This window comes from Ambystoma mexicanum, chromosome 12 (genome assembly GCF_040938575.1).
Source record: "Ambystoma mexicanum isolate Mex_15411 chromosome 12, UKY_AmexF1_1, whole genome shotgun sequence".
NCBI classification, from domain to species: Eukaryota; Metazoa; Chordata; class Amphibia; order Caudata; family Ambystomatidae; genus Ambystoma; species Ambystoma mexicanum.
This window is the reverse complement of record NC_090936.1, coordinates 428,317,592-428,337,091: the sequence shown is the minus strand read 5'-3', so window position 1 is coordinate 428,337,091 and position 19,500 is coordinate 428,317,592. Positions and strand designations below refer to the sequence as shown.

General features: G+C 47.5%; 1 protein-coding gene across 8 annotated transcripts in view; it reads left to right on the top strand.

Moving 5' to 3' along the window:
• Window positions 1-19,500, top strand: part of KDM5A (lysine demethylase 5A) — a 1,841,472-nt gene that overhangs the window by 1,111,909 nt on the left and 710,063 nt on the right. The gene's annotated exons all lie outside the window — the stretch shown is intronic.

Sequence of the window (19,500 nt, the reverse complement as noted above, 5' to 3'; positions counted from 1 at the left end):
ATCATTCCCGACGCTTTTCCTTAGTCATCCTCTTCGGTTTTCTGTTCCAGTGGTTGACATGACTTCAGCTTCCAGGTTTCCAGTATTTATCAGGAACTGCAACACAACCTCTGCATTCTCTCCCCGCATTTTACAAGAAAGGGGCGTTTGGCTGTCCAATCAGGACAGCCAACCCCCCACTGGGATTTGGCCCTGTTGAAGGAAGGCATGAGACAAAGGAGGGGGAAGTTTTGGACTCCTCCCCCACTTCCTGTGCTTACAGACTGACTGGAGCCTGGGCGGGGGGGGTCCAGGGGACTCCCGCCAAAGACAAAACTCAAACAAAGGAATTTCCTGCCCTGGATGTCAGGGGAAGGAACAAGAAATGACTAGAAACACTAAATGGCAGAAAAAGAAGACCGGGGCCATTTTGGTAAAATGAGCACCCTTAGGTGCCTTTACTGCAGCTGTGATTACAGCCCGCGGTAAAGGTGCACCAAATTAGTAAAAGGTATCACTGCCACCAGCCATTAAAGGTAAGCTTGTCACTGTAACAGAATTGTTAGTTTAAATGTGAAAGGGGATACATTGCATCTCCCCAGCACTCCACATAAGGTGAGGTGTGCTGGTTTCACAGAATCAAATGTAAAAGGGATCCAAAGATCCTTTCTACCCTTGGGAACTGTAGTTCACTCAAGGTTAGCACAAGAAAGTTAAATGGGGAGCCCCTAGGGCAACCCAGCAACAACAGGCACTTATTTCCAATAAGCTGTTGGACATGATAACTTTAAAAAGACACTATGGAGTGTCTTAAAAATAACACCCATAAAAAGAGTTAAAGATTAGGTGAGTGTGGAAAAAGGTTCCCACTCACTGAGGTATTAATGAAAAATATCCCACTAGAAAAGCAAAAAGTTCTGGAGTTGAACCAGGAAAGGAAGATTTACCAGCTCTGTGGAAATCTTAACTAACACTGCAGGCGTCACTGTTCTGCTTCTTCGGTTACCTCATCTTCTAGTGGTCGACTTGCTTTTCACTCCAGACGCCTCACCTTTTATATAGTTTCAGCACAAACTCCTCTGCAATCTCTCTCAGCATATTACAGAAAGGGGCGTTTGGCTGTCACATCAGGACAGCCAGCCCCCCTGTGGGAGCTGAACCTATTCAAGCACTCTGGCAGACAAAGGACAGGGGGGTGGAAAACTCCTCCCCTACTTCCTGCCCGCCCAGACACTCTGGAGCCTAGGCGGACATACCCAAGGGTTCCTGCCAAAGACTCACTCACCCACCACTGCCCATAAGATCCTGTGTGCTGCAGTAGTAAAAACACAGATGCCTTCAAGAGCTGCGGGGCAGACATACTCGATAGTACAGGTAGAATGCAAAGAATAGAGTTCCAAAAGACCCAGCCCACAAGAATAAAAACTGAGTGGAAAAAGGCGCCACTCATTCAGGGTTGAAAGAAAAAGGTCCAGAAGTCAAGCAAAAAGTGATGGGGTTCTCACTAGGAGAGGGATAACTACATTTATGTTCACACACAGTTATACTAAGTGAGTAAGTCCTTTTGGTGTAATATACCATTACAGTTGCTTTGCTTTTGCAGGTCAATGGAACACAGACTAAGGTAAGCAATAACTTTCTAACATAGTTTAGGATGGCACAAAGCTATTCAAGGTAAGTAAGACTCATATACTTTTTAAAGAAGCTACCAGCAACCTTAAGGTAGGTATAAACCTAAGGCGGTTTTAGAATCTGTATAAAAGAAGGGAAAGCCAAACCCAGTTGTTGAACTTACACACTAATATTCTGAAAGACATAGTTAATTGAAGCCAACAGCATTACTTTTGGGAAGAGGCATAACCAATTCACAGGTGAGTAAAACAACCTGACCTATACTTTTCGTAATGGCACAACCTACATTCAAGGTAAGTGAGCACTCCTGTAACTTCTCACTCTGTTAGTTACCAACTAACTCTTTCACAAGTAAGTATTTTTCAAACACTTGTTAAGTTCAAGACGGAATCCTTTACTTATCCAGTCCTTCCCCAGTCTTTTGCATGAGTTCACTCAGAGGCAGAAGAGGGACCCTAGTGTTCTAGGGGCTAGCTGTAGGCAGGGTGAGATAGGGTTCAGTTGCAGGAAAAGTCAGAGTTTCTGTGGAAGACTGTTCAAACAAGTAAGTAGTTCACTTTAGAGTTAGGGTCCAGGGACTTCAGAGAAGACACCCTAGGAGGATTCCAGCAGTGGGCCTGGGTGAACTGGATGAGAAGACTCCCAGCCCAACAGCTTTACAGAAATCACACAGGCTTTAGGTAAATAATAACCTCAGCCAACACAGTACCTCAGCACAGAAGAAGAGTTGCAACAGGAAGACTTCAGGATCTGCAGCCAAATACCCAGTCAATGGATGCCTTTGCCATGAAGACGGAAGACAGGACTCTGGAAATGGCATCTCAGCAAGGATCAACGGGGAATGCTCCAGGCAAGAGTTTTTTAGTGGCTGGATGTGGCTCTGTTTTTATGGCACCCTTTTCAAAAGCCAGAAGAAGATAAAATATCCCTGATTGGATTTGCATTGCTAACCTGGTCCAGCACTCTGGTGAGGGGGCTTCAAGGACTGGAATCACGTCTCTGGAGGTCCATCAGGATGCCACCAAAGTTTCAGCTCGATTGGGGAAAACATGCACCACACGATGGCTCGAGGTCCCAGTGTATTGGGGGTATTGTAGCACCGCAAGGTCGCAGCATGACGTGGGATGGCTCAAAATGCAGGTCTTCTTGAGCCTAGTCTCACCAGGGTCTGGGTCGTGGTTGTTGTTTTCGGGGTGCCCAGGTCGCTTGGAAGGAAGGTAAAAGCAGGCTCTGGTTACACAGCAGGCTCTCCAGTCTCTGGAATTCGCATAAACAATAGTTGCTTCATCTTCCTCTTCAGTTTCAGCTCCATTGGTCAGCTACCTTTTTTAGCTTGCAGGATCTCGCTTTTTTGCAGGAACTCAGCCAATCAAACAGATGTGCAACATTCAAACCTCGATGATTGGCAGTCCTTTCAGGACCGCTAGCCTCCCAGTTTGAACTGGATTCTCGCAGGCAGGCTGGAAGACAAAGGGCTGCAGAGTTTTGGACTCCTCCCTCACTTCCTGCTTTCACAGACTCTCTGGAGCCTGGGCGGGCTTGACCGAAGTCTCCCACTGAAGATAAAAATCAAACAAAGCAATTTCCCACCTTGGAGAACAGGGGAAAGAACAAGAAGGAACAAGAAGCACGAAAAAGGCAAACGAACACAGGGGCCATTTTGGTAAAATGGGCACCCATTGGTGCCTTTAGTGCAGCTGTGAAAATAGCCTGTGGTAAAGGTTCCGAATTAGTAAAAACTTTCACTGCCACCAGCTATTTAAGGTAAGCTTTTCCCTGTAACAGAATTGTTACAGTGCTAGTGAGAAAGGGGATACATTGCATCTCCCCAGCACTCCACATAAGGTGGGGTGTGCTGGTTTCACCTAACAAAATGAAAAAAGGGATAGAAATATCCTTTCTACCCTTGGGAACTGTACTACTCACATGGGTAGCCGGTGAAAGTAAAAGGGGAGCCCCGCAGGGCAACCCTGTAACAATAAAAAGGTATATACCAAAAGTTGTTAGAGGTTAAAATACAACGGGCACTCTGGAGAGTCTTAAAAATTACACCCATAAAAAGAGTAAAAGGATCTGTGAGTGGAAAAAAGTTCCCACTCACTGAGGTATAGGAACAAATAATCTGCCAGTCCAGAAAAACGTACTGAGGTTCTCACAAGTGAGGTAGATTTAGCACTTGCGTTAATATCTTACCAAACAATGTGTCTGCCAAACCTCCTCCAGCATGCCTACTGCTTTGGGAGTCTATCACAATGAGGAATCTGTGGGAAAATGTAATCCATTGAAAGAGTAATTACTTAGGAGTAATGTTCTTTCGATTGGATTCTGTCCTCCCAAGTATTCCTCATCTTTGATATTTGCTCTCCAGCTTCAGCTGCTTTGGAAAAATGTTTTCCTTGACAGAGTGCGCTGTGCACTGGTCTCGTCGACTCAATGTCCCTTGAGGGCTTTGTCAGTCAGTCTGTCATCACCAGTACACTTTGCACACGCAAGGCCCGTTGGCTACAGTTTTGTTTTTCGATGCTGCTTTCGCTTTGAGAGAAATATGGCACGCTTCGGTTCTTCATTGAACGTTGGTACATTGAATTTAAATTCAATATGTCTCCGCCATCGGCTCCATCGACTCCTAAGATGGTTTAAATTAATGCCAAATTGTTTTGCAAAAATGTCAATCACTGATCTCCACCAATTATGTCTGTGGTGCCTCGTCACAGAACATCGCACGACGGAGTGCAATTCCTGTCAGGCAATGACTGACAAGACTCCAAGAGAGCGTAAAGGTAAACTAGCGATTGGTAGGATCCCTTCAAAGTCCCCTATTAATATTTTGAAAAAACAAAAATACTCCTTGACGGAAGAGATCCAAGAAAAGATCTCGATCGAGGAGTCGATCAGGTCATTCTTAGTCAAAGAAGGAAAGGAAAAGACATCGCAGATCTCCTTCGACCTCTAGTGATTGCTCCCCTGAGAGGATTGCATGCCTGACAAATCCCAGCAGGATGCGTTTTGGAGGGATATTTATTTTATTTATTCATTTATGAAGCACGCTAAACCCAGAGGCATCAAGGCGCTGTTGCAACCATTACCCATATACTTCACAGGATGGGGAAAAGTCAACAGGATGATTAAAATATTCAAGAAGGCGGCCTTGACCCCCTCGAAAGAGAAGAAAGATAGATCATGCCCCTGTTGCTCTGCATAAAGACAAAGGTAAGTCAAAGGCTAAACCCCGTGAACCCTAGAGTCCGAGATGCAAGCCAAATTCTCATTGAGGCCTAGGAAGGCCTTGAACTGACAAGAAGTTGTCGAGGACTTTGAGTCGAGAATCCAGCCCTTCGAGGGCTTTGTCGATTAAAAGTAGACAATAACCGGGCCTATTCCATCAACGCCGTTGATGCCTGTGTCGAAGTCATCAACGCTACAGTTGAAAACTACGTCATAGGCTTTGAAACCATTATCAATGACTTTTTCGAAGCTGTCGCAGTCTCCATTGACATAGTGAAGATCTTTAAGCCTTTACGAAAGAAGGATTTCTTCAAGTTTTTAACATCAATCTATGAAGACCATGAACCTTCTGATGATGATACTCAGCCTTTTGGCCTGCAATATGGCACTCCAAATGCACCAGATGCATTAATATCAGAGGAGTCCAGAATTAAGTATTTGTATGAAAATCTTCAGACAGCTCATGGTCTGGATACAACACTTGAGCTAGAATTTTGAAAGCCAGACGCCTCTGATCATGCTGATGCCACACATAGTCAATTAATGAGCAGTAGTGGAATTTTTTGGATGGAGTAGACCTGCTTCTCCTTATGAGCAGGATGATTTAACTGACTTACTGGACCAAGGTCCACAGAGAGATCCCATCTTGCTGTTTCATGTTGCTCTCCTAAAAGGGTTACAAGAAGTTGGGAAACCCCAGAAACTATTTCTGCAGTTAACAAAAACTTCACTAGAAAATATAGGCTGTCCAGCAGTGACCCTGAATATCTGACTTAACCTACACCAGAAAGTTTAGTGGTCCAGGCGGTGACGTCCACCAAACGGGCGGCATACCCTACTGTTGCACTGGACAGGGACGACAAAGGATTGGACACTTGGGCACGGAAAGCATTTACTGTGGGAAATATGACCTTGAAGTCTGCAAATGGCACTTGTGCCTTGTCAGTTTACATTTACCTTGTGGGATTGCGTAGCAATGGCGGCTGACCACATTCCAAAAGGGGGAGAACAAGACAGCTTCCTGGCTGTCATCAAAGATGGAAAAGAGGCAATGTGCGAGTGCTTTCAGTCAGGTCTGGATACTGCAGATAGGATTAGCAGATCCATGGCGACTAGTACTGTGCTATGCAGGTTTGCATAGTTTAGAAAGTCAGGGTTTTCAGAAGACGTGCAATCCAGGCTACTCAATATGCCTTTTGACGTCTCTCGAATGGTTGGCACAAAGGCTGATGAAAGTGTGGAGAAGCTGCAGAACTCTAAAGCGGCAGCAAAGTCTCTCAGTGCCGCAATCAGACCGCCTCAAATGCATCATCTTGGAGGGGTAAGTCCTCTCGTTTCTATACCTCAGTTGGAAGAGTGAGAGGACAGGATAGTCAGAGGCCAGAAAAGATTCCCTCATGGTGGACGCGGGAGAGGTACTTGGCCCAAGCAACAGCTACTTTGCCCTCAGTATCTGCTTTAGCTGTCTCAAAACATCTCTGAGGCATTAGCCCACAAGACCCCGGTGAGAGGCAGGCTCTCTCGGCATCTGCAAGAATGGCGGGGCATTACTTCAGATGCATGGGCACTGGAAACAGTAGTCCAGGGTTACTGTCTCCCCTTTATAAAAAGGCCTCTGGATCATCCACCAGGGGGAACAGCTCTTTCAAGATTCCAGATGCGCACCTTGTGCAGGAAATTTTGACCCTGCTAGAGAAAGGTGCTATAGAACCGGTACCTATAGCGGAGAGGAACATGGGTTGGTATTCCCCTTATTTTCTAATCTTCAAAGAGGACGGAGGATTGAGACCCATCTTAGACTTATGAAACCTGAACAAGTTCCTGAGGAAGGACAAGTTCAAGATGGTTATTACCCTTTCTCAGATCCTTCAGGCCCTCAAACTCCAAGACTGGATGGTGTCATTGGACCTTCAGGATGCTTGTTTTCATGTGTCTATCAATCACAAGCACAGAAGGTACCTGATGTTCGCTGTTGGTGGTTCTCATCAGTTTTGAGTTCTGCCATTCGGGCTGACCTCAGCCTCAAGGGTTTTCACCAAATTAATGGTGGTGGTGGCAGCGAGTCTCGGGAGAGTGGGGGAGTCATGTCTATCCCTACCTGGACGATTGGCTGATCAGGGCACATTCTCACGAACAGGCCCTTGGACATCTCAGTATCACCTGCCACTCCCCCCACAGACTGGGCTACTAACTCAATTACAAGAAGTCCCACATGATACCATCACAAAAACTCCAGTTTATCCGAGTAGTCCTGGATGCATCCTCAGGGAAAGCCTTGCCACCCGAGGTGAGGGCTCAACACATTCTGCAGATGGTCACTAAATTCCAGAGTGCCCAGCGTCTTCCGGCCTTTGACTTTGAGGTTGCTCTGCCTCATTGCATTCCTGCATTTTTCTGGTGCCAGAGGCTCGCCTGAGAATGAGATCCCTTCAATGGGCTCTCAGGACTCAGTGGTCCCAATTCTCAGGGAGGATGTCAGACCTACTTCAGGTTCCAAGCAGAGTTGTGCAGTATCTCCTACGGTGGTCTTGTGAGGGCAGCATTCTGAAGGGAGAACCTTTTTGGCAACCATGGCCGGAGATAACAGTAGTTATGGATGCCTCATTCACGGGGGGGGGGGGGGGCAGAGGGGAAGCCCACGCCAAAGATCTGACAATCTGCAGTCGTTGGTCTCCATTGAAATCCAAACCTCACAACCTATTGGAGCTTTGGAGCTGAAGGCCTTTCTCCCCTCTGTACGGTAAAAGAATGTACTGATGATGGACAACACGGTGGCCATGTATGAGAGAAAAATAAATGAGAAAAAGAATGAATATATAAGGATCGGGACCTTCCGGATGACTAAATGGAAATGTTGCTTATGGCCAGCAGCTAAGTCCTTGTACCGCTTCCATTGGACAACTTCATCAGCTGCTGTAGGGATAAGAATGTGGATCAGTTTCAATGCAATACACCTATGGTGTCATCGTTTTTGTCACACTTAGCAAATCTGGGGCTCCAGATTGGAACAATAAAAGGTTATCTGGCAGCGCTTTCAATTTTCAGGATTTAAATCTTGTACTAAAATATCTAACCAGTATTCCATTTGTACAACTGCATTCATGTCCATTTAAGACTATTAACATTAACAACCATTTTACTAGTAGCAATAACGTCAACCTGCAGGGTGAGCCAGTTACAGGCACTTTCTTGTAAACCCCCATTCGCTATTTTCTATAAGGACGATGGACTGAGGCCCTCAAGGGACATCGAGTCGATTTGACCAGCTGAAGAGACCAGCACCCTCTGAGGGAATTTTTTTCCAAAGCAGCTGAAGCTGGAAAGGGAATATCAAAGATGAGTAATATGCGGAGCAACATCCAATCGAAAGAATGTTAATACAGGTAATTAACTTGTTCTTCTATGGATTCTTCTCCCATAGATTCCTCATCACCCTCCCAGTTTACTCCACTTGGAAATCCATGGCCTTAATCGCATTCTGCGGTTACAGTTCTGTGGGCCATGACATGAGGAGCAGAGTACTACTTTTGGGGCAGCAGCAGTTCATTGACAAGACTACCTTGCTACTTCTGGTTACATTTCCAAGGTTGATATATGGAGGAATAAGGTAAGCAAACACTTGTGGTTTGCTGTTGTTGTTTGTGTCTATGCCTTTCCCCATTACTGCATGTTTCCTCTTGCATGCTGAGGCGGGGGCAAGGGGTGGAAGTGGGGAATTTATGGGGGCGTAGAGCATCCTTTCATACAATTCCCGACATCCCGTCTGATTCGAGTAGTGGCGCGGGTGTATATGAGGGAGTTGACGATATCTAGTAGTGCTGCGCCCCCCTGTGTGTTGCTTTTCATAGAGTGCACAGGCATATCGTATTTTTCTCACCAATACACTGAATGAAAAACCTTGAACCTTGAATGCAGGTAGGCAATGATGCACACATACATATGCTCAGCTTAATGATAAACTGGCTCTAATACAGCCATTTATTCATCAAAAGCATACATAAATGAATACATGCAATTGATCATAAGTAAGTAAATGAAGCAAAGCAGTCTAAAGAAAATGCATCACCGTTGGCGTAGCTTTAAGGAATGCCCTCCTCTTGCCAGAATCTGCTGAAAAGCCCTGAAAACAGCCAGCCAGGCAGATAGACTTCGGCAGCCAAGAGGCCTGGAGCAAGACATCCCACCATTCAAGGGGAAGCTTTCTGTCCCGCATTAAGCCCTCTGCAAAGGCGGGGTGACACGTTCTAGAATCTTCTGACTGGAGTCATGTGTGCCCCCGGTCAAAGTGACCCACGATAACCTCAAGGAGCAGGACTCTTACCTTTCTCAAGAAAGCAGCAAAAACGAATCTGTAACTCCTCCCCAGTTTTTACAATGTCCATGGTAAACTTATCAGCTACCAGCCGGCACCTGCTTAGCCCAGCCTCTTACCGCATTGTGTCCTTGAATGAGCAATGCAAACTAACATAAGCAATGAATAATGTTGGAAATATGTTTTTCAGTGAAATAGTGCAAACAATGTTGAAAATATGTTTATAGTTCACATCAAGTGCATATTCCACTGGGGCATCGATGAATGTCCATTATGGCTCTGAGTGCACCAGAATGCACTGCACACCAGCGCCATGTTTTAGCTCAAAGTATTACACCCTGTCAAATATTTCAAGCAGCTGACACTGGATAGCTTGCTATCAAGATGAGGCATCTCTGGGTGAAGAATCCATGGAAAGAACATTACTGGTAAGTTATTTCTCCTTTAGCTGCGTCCTCCGCTAATATCACAACCACAGGCATGATTTTATGGCTGCAGCAGCAGATGTCAAAAGTTGGGCGCGTGTTAGAATGTATTGGCTCCATGGCACTTGACCTAAGGTTAATTGAGCTGGAGAATACATTCTCACAAGATGGCAGATTGGACAAGGTGCCCTTCACTGATACTAATCGTTTAAAATGCAAATTATGCTCGGCGAAATAAAAGTTTTTTTTTTGTTTTTAAACACTTTATTTTAGGGTTTTAACATAAGCATACAATAACGACCTGTATCTACAGGTTCCATTAACAAAAGAAAAACCAGAAAAAAAGGAAAACAGTACGTTCAAAGCACATACAATACACATCCAATATCTGCATCGAGTAATTAACAGCATAATTGTTCTTTAGGACAGTCTGTTCTGCTGAGTACTAGTGTGAATAACGGGGGTCTCACATATATCAGGGTTATGATTTGCGGGGTTAGGATTGGGAGTTTGCAACATCAGGAGCAGAACGTAAGTAACTGATGTTGGGGCCCCAAATATCAGGAGGGCGTGCATGCAGGGGGGAGGGTCCGTGTAAACTCAGTATCCATGTCTTGACAGTAAAGAATGTCCCTCTTCCATGCGGTAGGTAAGGGAAGAGGGCCGCGTCCCCAAGTCAGGGCTATTCTTCTGCGGGCAAGCACTAGGAGCAGAGAAGCCAACTTCCTCACTGGGGCTTGCAGGTGTTTTGTCATACTCAAGAGAGCAACGGGCGGATCATGGGCCAGCACTTAACCAATTATGTCACTCGTATGTTGTAAAACTGCGGACCAAAATCGGGCAACTCCCGGGCAGGGCCATGCGAGGTGAATAAAGTCAGCCGAGGGGGTGCCACACCTTTCGCATTGGTCAGCGTTGCTTCTTCTGGGGGGTATAGTATGTTTGATGCACGAAATTAAAGTGGGTCTGCTTAAAGCAGGTATTTAGGGCTACTTTTTGGGTTTGCCGAAGGATGTAGGTCCATTCGTCTTCGGGTTTGTGGCATGGAGGGCCGCCTCCCATCTCTGTTTCGCCCTTATGGCGGTCACAGATGTGTCCGTGAGCAGTGATCTGTAAATTGTGGAAACCAACCGCCCCTCCCCCTCTGCCTGGATCGCATTGTGTAACAGGGTCCACGTCGGTGGTTGTTTGGGGAATGTTGGGAAGTGGGCCTGCAAGGTATGCCGCAGCCTGAAGTAAAGAAAAATATTGAGCGAGGTGGTGCCGCCCCTCTCTCTGATCATTTGTGGAGTTATGAACATACCGTCTGGAAAGAGGTCCCCAAAGGACTGGATGTTGGTCTTGTCCAGCCATATTAAAAATACTTTTTCGTTGGTCAAGGGAATGCCAGGGATAAACTTGATGGGTAATAACGGGGAGTATCTTATCTGTAGATCGTATTTACGGGTGATTTTCCTCCAGATGAGATATGTGGATAGGACTGTGTTTAGTGTGTTGTATGGAACCGTGAGATCGATGAAAATGACAGCTATTAAGAAGTCAGGGGAGGCCAAGGCACGTTCAACTTGTACATGTGGGCGGACATATTCGGTGGCATACCAGTGGCTCAAGAATTGAGCTTGAGCGGCCCCGTAGTACTTTTCTATATCGGAGTGCAAGGCCGCCTTGTGACACCGGTAATGCCAGCGTCGTGTAGGCGACTCTAGCTGGTTTGCCCGCCCAAATTAGTTCCACGATGAGGCTTCTAATTTTCAGAAGAAACGTGCGTGGGAGTATTAGGGGTATATTCGTGAACAGGTAAAGGAGTTTGGGGAGAATCATCATCTTAGTCAGCGAGACCCTCCCCCATAGCGTTAGGGGGAGCGACTTCCATCTCTTGATGCGCTCACGGAGGGATTGGAACACCTGCCCATAGTTATCTTTAAAGATCTCGTCATGGCTAAGCGACATGAGAATGCCTAGGTAGCGAACCTGGTGCTTTCCCACTTAAATCCGTAGTCGTCACGGAACGTAAGAGTAACTGTTGTCAGCGGAAATATTACCGATTTAGAATGGTTTATTTTGAGACCAGAAATGCCGTTAAATCGGATCACTTCGCGCATTATCGGGTTGAGATTAGTTTGGGGATCTTTGATGAAAAGCATCACATCGTCCGCGTAGAGGGAGACGATCAATCTATGTGGGCCTACGGTGAGGCCTCTTTTAATTCGGTGTGTTCTTAGCCTAGAGGCAAGTGGTTACATAACTAAGGCAAAAATTAGGGCCGACAGGGGGCTACCCTGCCTAGTACCGCGTTCTAGTCTGACTCCGGGAGATCTTGTAGAGCCAAGGGTGATGTAAGAGAGGGGGTCATTATATAGTAGTGAGACCATCCTTATAAAAAGTTTACCCAGACCCATTTGTGTGAGCGTTGCAAAGAGGTAGGGCCATTCGATGGAGTCGAAGGCCTTCTCGGCATCTAACAAAACTGCTATGGCTTGCTGCGTAGGGTCGAGTGCGGCCATAACTCCAAACAGTCGGCGAATACCAAATGTTGTATTGCGACCAGGAATAAAGCCGACTTGGTCGCCCAGGACCAGTGCGGGCATGAGAGGAAGGAGACGGTTTGCAAGGATCTTGGCCAGAATCTTGTTATCGAGGTTAATCAAGGAGATCGGCCTGTAGGAGGCGCAATCGTCTTGGGGTTTGCCTGATTTGTGGATGAGAATTACATTAGCTTCGCGGAGGGTGGGTGGAAGGGTCCCTCTCTCCAGGGCTTCTTCGTATACTTGGAGGAGTAGCGGGGCTAGCGTGGATGCATGGGCTTTGTAAAATTCGCCTGTGAGACCATCGGGACCAGGTGCTTTAGAGTATGGGAGAGATTTTATTGTCTCTGTGATTTCCTCCTGTGTGATGGGTGCATTCAGTGGTTCGCGCAGGTCATTGATTACCCAGTACAGTTCGGTATCGTTAAGGTAGTTCTGAAGCTCTTCAGGATTGCTAGTGATTCGAGAACTGTACAGGTCTTGATAGAATTTGTGGAAAGTGCTCACAATGTCTTCAGTGTATGTCAGGTTTCCACTCGTGTCTCGATGCATTCCACCCGAGGGGGTGTTTGATCTAGTCTCAGAAGATGGGCCAGGTTCGCCCCAGGTTTCTGTCCCTCCCCATATTGTCTGATCTTGTGTTTGCGGCCCAAGAATTTCAGTTCACGTTCGGCCGTCTCTTGGAATTTTGATAATTCTATCTTTAGGTCAGCCTGGGTCTGCACATCTGGGGATGTTGTTTGTTTCTGTTCAAGGTCTCTCAGACGTTGTTCACTTTCTGTTAACTCGCGCCTAATCAGTTTTAGGATGCCATTTTCCTTGGCCATGCACACTCCCCTCACGTAACATTTCAGTGTTCCCATAACGTGCCGGCTGAATTGCCTGATTCTTGGTTTATCTCAAGGAAAGTGGCGATGTCTTGCCAGAGCTCATCTGCGAAGACAGGATCTGAGAGTGAGCCTGGTTTGAATCTCCAGCTCACGGGGGTTTTCGGAGTCTCGGATATCATGAAGTCGAGTGTAACCATGGAATGGTCGGAGAGGGTTCGTGGCAGAATCTGGCAGGGGCACCAGCTGTATGGGCTGCGGGACGACACCAGCAGGTAATCGATGCGGGAACTGGTATCATGGACCGCTGAGTGGCAGATGTAGTCTTGGGAGTTCGGATGAGTGTGTCTCCAGATATCGGATAGCTCAAAGGCCTGGCAGATCTCTGTGACCTCGCGGCTGGCCTTGGAGATTCTGCTATTTGAACCATGCGATTTGTCGATTAGGGGGTCTAGTCGGGTATTGAGATCTGCACCCCAGATGATTGTTGCAGAGGTGTACGCACCCCAGTTTGACATAATCCAATTGAAGTTATTCGGTCCATCGACATTGGGGGCGTAGGTGTTCACCAACACTATTTCTTTCCTGGCCAGTAGACCTCTTACTAACAGGAACCTGCCTTCCTCGTCTTTCTTGAAGCTGATCAGGCTGAAACTGGCTTTCTTGTCGATCAGTATTGCAACGCCCCTCGCGTATGAGGAGTATGAAGAGAAGTATCTCTGGCAGCCCCATGAGCGGGCCCAATACTGCTCTGCTGATGGTGTAAGGTGGGTTTCTTGTAGCATAGCAATAGTGACCTTGTGTCTCCGCAAGTATTGAAGAACCTTCCTGAGTTTAGAGGATTGGTTGCCACCACGGATATTCCACGTAGCAGTTTTAAGTAAACCCAGATTGCTGCAATAGAAAGGAGGGGACTGACACCACCTCAACCATGCGGATCAGATAGAACTTGAAGGTGCGGATGGGCCTGATACGCGTCACAGGTTCCGGAATGAGGATCTGTAATTGTTGTGTGCTTGAACGTAGTTGGTAGGACGAGAACAACTTGATAACTCCTGTATCCCTCCCTTGCACAGGCAACCCCCAACAGGCCCACGATATACCCCCCTCCCCATCCTGGGCAACTCCCAACTGGCCCATGGTGAACCATTCCCAGTGAACAAAACAGTCAGCATTGCTGTGCTAGGGGCGCTAGTGGCCCTACAAGTGGAGGCTGGCTGAGTTTGTTCCGTTGTGGCGATGTTGTTATCTTTGTGACAGCGAGATATCTCCTTTTTGCGCCAGTGCTAGAATGGGTCGTTTATGGCAGATCTCTTCTCGGTCCGTTTCCTCTTTGGGGGTTTGCATCATTTGGCGCAGGTCTTCAGCCATTGCGGTTTAAGTATTCATTAGTCTCCTCCAGCGTGTTGAAGAACTGAGTTTTGCCTCCGTATTGTATGCAAAGTTTCGCTGGAAAAAGCATGGAGTACTGAATTTGGTTCTCTTGTAATCTTCGTTTTACTGCTGTGAAGGATCGCCTTTGCGCCTGAACTGTTTGGGAGAAGTATGGGAAGAATTGAATCTTGTCGCCGTCATATTGAAGCACACCTTTGTCTCTGGCGGCTCTCAAAATGGTGTCCCGGTCTCTATAATTGAGCAATTTTGCTATTTTGGGCCGAGGGTTTGTTCCTGGGACCGGTCTTGCGTTAGGGACTCTATGGGCTCTCTCGACCACGAAGAGCTTGGATAGAATCTCTGTTCCGAATAGATCTGTGCAGATTTTCTCTACTTATTATTCCATTCTTTGGGTAGGCTGGTGCTCTCTGACACCGACAATCCTTACGTTATTCCGACGGGAGCGTCCTTCGAGCTCTTCGTTCTTGGCGCTCACCGCCTTCACTTGTGCTTCTAATGAGGATACTCTGGAGGTTAAAGCCGATGAACCGTCATCAAGGTCAGAAACCCTCTGCTCAACAGTGTCTAATCTGTCAGCATGTTTGTCCAGCCGATGTTGGAGTTGGTCGACTTTGGAAGAGAGGGAGTCTAGCTTGCTGCCTAGGCCTCCTATTCCTGCCTTGAGGTCTAACAGGATTTCTCTGATGTCAAGTTCCGGTGTCTCTCCGGCTTCATGGGGCAGTTCTTGATTGGGTGATTGTGGTCTGCTGCTTGAGGAGGTTGCCTTGGTGGAGGAACACCCTTCAAAATTTAATTTTCGCTGAGATCTGTCATTTTTCCCCATCCTTGTGTTAACTACGGGTGGCGGAGCGCCAGGGGGGCGAGAGTCACAGGGTATTCTGAAACCTAGAAGGCTGGGGGGGCCTCCGGCGTGTGTCGCGGGTCTTGGGTCTCAGGATTGTTATCGCCCTGTTGCCGTTATAGTGTCCAGCATGGTATGGAGAGGGAATACGCGTCGCGGCCGTAGGAAGAGTGGCAGAAAATCCAGAGTGAATGCCCCTTTGGGTTCCCTCTCAGGCAAGCCTTGGGTAGTGCTGCAGACTGGGCTAGGCTTCTTACAGGTTCAGGAGGTAAGATTGCGCCAAATATCTGATCCGGCGTTCCCACATTGGGTGCTGGGTGCGTAATGCTGGTGGGATCTTGGTGTCTTGGGGGTAGAGGGATAATCCCCTGTAGGATGGCCTCCACCTTAAGCGCACGGAGCCACATGGGTTTGCACTGTGAGATTCTCACGTGGCCCCTCGTCAGGTAACTATGTAGTGCTGCCTGTAGTTGTAAGCAATGTTCGCTGGGCAGGACTACGACCAAGGATGGACCTGCGTTGGAGTGTGGGGGCCTCCGCTGCGTAATCAGCCGCTCGACGTTCTCCCTCCAGCGGGTGAATGGTTCCAGGGCCGCGGGGGCCGCCGGCCAGAAATCACGGGAGATCCGTGGGCTGACTCCCGCGATTGTAGTAGGGACGCAGGGCGCGCGTACCTGGCTTCTTGCTGGACCGCTGCCCGGATCACGGCGTTGACATTCGCGGCACCAGCTGCTCCCGCCGGTCCTCGGATCGCGCATCGGCCAATGCAGCCGCGTCCGCCGGCCCCTCTGATCCACCAGGAGCTCCAGCTGTGCGCGGCGGGTGATCCGCCGGTGCCGATAGGCGTCGTGGAGACACGGTCCCTCGCTCCTCACAGCGCCGCAGGGACTCCGGCGAGGCGCGGGCTTCTCTCCGTATTGCGATGGCCGGCTCAGTTTCCTGTGTGCAGCGGACCCCCCGGCTCCAGCGAGGCCGCGCACTCCAGGCAGATGAAGGGAGGGGGGGTGGAGGGCCTTGCAGCTCTTCGCACACGGGCGAAACCACGGCGGGCGAGTGAAATGCTTGCCGAAGCCTAGGGAGGAACGTTTTGGCTGTTAGTAGCTGGCGTTTACGGGCTGCTTAAAAGCCACGGAACACACGATTCTTCAGCATCTTTTAGGGAGCTAATTGGAGCTCACCGGGAGGCTGCCATCTTGGACGGCTCTCTAGCGCCCTCTCCTCGGCGAAATAAATGTTGAATACTTCAACATTTGATACAATGGGGATGTCATTACGATTGGTCAAATTTTACCAAACTTTCATTTAAGTGGGGATATCAGAGAAGTCATAAAAATGACTAGGGAGTTCAAATTGAGTCTTAAGGGTAAAAAGGAGGATGTCTACCTAAGAGTGCATGAAATGTATGCCACCTGGCCTGCCGTGAATAAACCGCATAGTTCTGGAGGAAGGGGTATGGATGAGATGCAGGTATAAAAGTCCCCACAGTGAGTAACCTGTATTGTTTGTCAGTGCAGTATCAAGGAAGAGAGTTGGGGAGAATTCTCAGAAATGTGCCAATTCCCTTCTACTTTAAGAGACCCCCAGCTCTTTTTGCTGGACTTTAGGACTTTTAATTTCTAACCTGGAGAGAGTGAGACCTTTTTCCCACTCTCCTGTATTTTTTAGTGGTTTTTTTTTTTGGATTTTGATTAATTTCTTAGGTGCACCAGGCAGATAACTGCATTCGGGCGCAGATGTTAACTAAAGGGTTGAACATATCACTGTGGCAAGTCTGAAGTAACGACGACCCTAAGAAAGTAGGATCATTTAAATAGGAAGGTTTTCAGTTCCTTTCTAAATCTTTCCAGACTGGTGCATGAGCAGATGCTAAGGGGCAGCTGGTTCCAGAGCTTAGGCCCAAATACAGAGAACCTTCTGTCACCTTTTGAGATGCCTTTTGTCCTTGGAACACATACCAATAGTTTATCTTCTGAGCGAAGTACTCTGGTTGGGTAGTAGTGTCGATTTCTGGTGTTCAAATATCGGGGTGCAAGTTTGTGATAGCACTTGTACACCAGGCATGCCACCTTAAATTTAACACGATCTTCCACCATCAGCCAGTGCAACGTTTTCCTGGCTGTGGACACATGATCTCTTTTGCCCAGGTGAGCTATTAGCCTAACGGCTGCATTCTGGACCATCTGCAGTTTTAGCATTTGTTTCCTCGGGATCCCTGTCAGAAGACTGTTACAGTAGTCAAGGTGGGAGTTAACCAAAGCTCCCACCACTACTGAAAGATCTTCAGATGTTAAGAAAGGGAGCACATTTCTGAGCAGCCGCAGGGAATAATTTACTGATTTTACTTTTGCCCCTGTCTGGGCTTAACTGGCCAGATTTTCTTGCCAGGTGCACCCAAGATTTTTCACTTTTCTTGAGAATGGAATGCTCACTCCCAGGATTTGCGGGTTGTAGTTTGTATCTTCCTCTCTATTTTTCTTCTCTGATCTAAACAGAATTATTTCTGTTTTGCCCGCATTAAGTTGTAATTGATTGCAGGCCATCCACTGTTTTACATCTTGCATGCACCGGTCTATCATCTCAAACGCCTCCGACAGATTGTCTCCACATAAATCTGTGTGTCGTCTGCATATGAGTGAAATCGTAAGCTGTGTCTCCTCAAGATATCAAATAGTAGTCGAATGTATAAATTAAAGATCAGAGGAGAGAGTGCTGCCTCCTGAGGGACTCCGCACCTCAGTTGTATTAATTCTGAGAGAAATGCTCCCAGAGTTACCCTCTGTGTTCTATCCTGTAAAAAGGAGTCGAACCAGCCTACCACCACTTTGTCTGCTCTTCCGATGTTTTTAATCCATTGAAGGACAGTCTTGTTGTTGATGGTATCAAATGCTGCAGATAGGTCGAGCATCAACAATATTGAGTTGCTTCCCCTGATTTGGACTCTGTGTTTCTTTTGACTTTGGAGTCTGACAAACTCCATAGGTATCATCTTTACATTGTGACACACAGCACCTTGAGTGCAGTGGCACAGGGAAGTCTCTTGGATTTTCCAAAGCATTAAATAGCTTCTCTTGGTGAAACTACTGTTTACAAGAGCAGTAAAGTGAAATTGACTTTACTTACATTTTGTAACTTTCTAGACCCAGCACTAACTATCTTACCATAGGGCTGCTCGAGGGGTTATTTAGTATCTATCCCCTTTGTCTAGTTTCTCATGTAACATTTTTTATGTTGCCCTTTCTACAATTAATGGCTGATGGCAGTGGATTACTTTTTTCCTACCATGGTGTTTCCACCTTGGGCTGCAATTGCAGCTGCAGTGAAGCACCAATCAGTTCCCATTTTGTCAAAATAGACCCGGTCTTCTTTTTTCGCCTTTTCTTGTCGGAAAGGTCCTTCTTGAGATGTACTCTGCGCACCAAACCAGGTTTGGTCCCTTTGTTCGTTTTCTTTGGCGGGATTCACCGGTGAAGCCCGCCTCTGGCTCCAACGTGTCTGGCAGGGGCAGGAAGTGAGGGAGGTGCCCGAAACTCCATGCTTAATCCCCTTGTTTACAGGAAGGCGTCCAAAGATGATTGGCCGGCTGGCTGTCCTTGGAGGACAGCCACCCTGCTATGTGATTGACAGCTCGGCTGCAAATGAATGGGAGAAACCTGCATAAAAGGCGAGGCTTTTAGCTTGGAAGGCAGAGTCGACTACTGGACAAAGGAATCTGAAGCCCTTCTGCATTGTTGAAGCTCCGAATTCACCTCGACTAGAGAAGCCCTGCAACAGATGTCTTCTCCCCTTGGGTTGGTGGGACCAATCAACCCCAAAGCGAACTCGTCTGGACATCCTCTCGGAGCTTGCTGTACTTCCATTGTTGCTGCAGGAACAGATTGCCAGGGAGAGGATCACCAGAATCGAGTGTCTCCTTTTTAAGCCGGACCTGAGCTACACCTCAACAGAGTGCTGGACCCCAGATGCGAGGAAAGTCCATAAAAGTATCCGAGAACCACGGTGGTGCTATTTGCTACTGTCGCGAGAAGCTGAAACCGCGAAGTGACGCCGATCTGAGGTTTGCCCATTGCTGCCGCCGACCTTCAATTCTTAGTGTAGAAGTCCCCAGACGTCCTCCCTCTTGTCCCCACGACTGAGGCCCGGGAACAACCGGATCTGCAGACCTACACATGAACAGAAGCCAGCTGGATCCACTTTCTTCTAGCCAAAGGTACTGGAAAATTAAGGGGTTGCTTCCCTCTTGTTGTGTAGCCTTGCTAGCTCTCAGTTGAGACTTGTCTTGGTTGCTGTTGCAGAGTTGCTTGCAGCTTTGCCCCTCGCAAGCCTCCCAGCTTGTAGCTTT